Raw genomic sequence first — 1,257 nt, 5'->3', positions numbered from 1 at the left:
TTAGATTGCACCTAATTGCACTTGCAATGAAAAGAACGGAGATGTTAATCAAAATAAATTGAAGATAAACAATAAAATCATTACATCTTTGCAGCGGTAAGTGTAACTAATCAGTTTTGACTCGAAGAGACCGAACAGGAATAATGAATGTGTCACTGAAGGCGTGCTCATTAAGGGAAGCCGTCATGGCCTGGGTCCTCAGGGCAGCAGACAGCCACCCTGACCATGTGGCCCAGAGGGTTCCTACCCCCATGGGTAGGCAGAGAGACCCTGAGGAGGAAGGAGAGAGCAGCCTGGGTGGGGGGCTCGTAGGCTGCCCTGCTACTGAGGGGTTCTTCCATTCTGATGAGGCAGTGAGAGGTCCCAGGCTCATTTCTGGACAGCCTAAAAAACCAAGGATGAGTGCTCGCTTCGGCAGCACATATACTAAAATTGAAATGATACAGAGGAGGTTAGCATGGCCCCTGCACAAGGATGACACGCAAACTTGTGAAGCGTTCCATGTTTAAAAAAAAAAAAAAGTTTAAAAACCAAGGATGAGGGGAGAGAAAGGCCTGGAGAGAAACAGATAGACAGGTATGCAGAGGACATGGACAGCCAGACATGTGCCAGGGGACACAGTAGAGAAGAGTCCAGAAAAAGAGACAAGAGAAAGAGAAACAGACAAAAAGAGACCAAGATGAGAGACAAGGGAATAGAGATGCAGAGAGAGGCCAGGGATGGAATGTCAGAGAGGAGGGACAGAGTCAAGAGCCTGTGAGGATAGGCAGCCTGGACAAGGTGATGGAAAAGAGATGGGGACAACCTGAGTGAGGAGGAGACAGAGCCAGAACCAGATGGGTCTGCAGAGGTGGAGGCTTATTTGTTTTAATGAAAGAATCTCTTCTGGGAGAACAAGACATACACATTCCAATTCTGAGCTAGTTGAAGCTCAGAGTGTTTCCGGTTAGAATTCTGGGAACAAATTGGTCCTCAGGAGTCTATTCAGGTAAGTGACTATCAGGACAGGACCCCTGGACTGGGGTCTGGGAACATGGAGGGAAAGGAGGGCACCGAGGAGAGGGGAGTGGGTAGAGGGACACCTGAGGGTCTCCTGGGTTCATCCTCCAAGCTCAGGGATTCCATTGGCCTAAAAGTCCAGATTGGAGTCCCTTCCCCTTCTGTGCCAGCCTGGGCTGCTGGCTGAGGCTGCCTCGCAAAACTCCCTTTCTAGGCTGGGAAGACCCCAAGTGTGGACAACTTTGGGAAAGTGGAAAA

General features: G+C 49.5%; 1 non-coding gene across 1 annotated transcript; it reads left to right on the top strand.

The window, feature by feature from the left end:
* The first annotated feature begins 402 nt into the window (after positions 1 to 402).
* Positions 403 to 509, top strand: LOC150013703 (U6 spliceosomal RNA). The gene has a single exon (XR_016510877.1). It is a non-coding gene; the product is annotated as a U6 spliceosomal RNA (small nuclear RNA).
* The last annotated feature ends 748 nt before the right edge of the window (positions 510 to 1,257 follow it).

Source organism: Furipterus horrens, unplaced genomic scaffold, assembly GCF_987537825.1.
Source record: "Furipterus horrens unplaced genomic scaffold, mFurHor1.1.pri manual_scaffold_4, whole genome shotgun sequence".
NCBI lineage: Eukaryota > Metazoa > Chordata > Mammalia > Chiroptera > Furipteridae > Furipterus > Furipterus horrens.
This window is presented reverse-complemented; position numbering and strand designations above follow the sequence as displayed.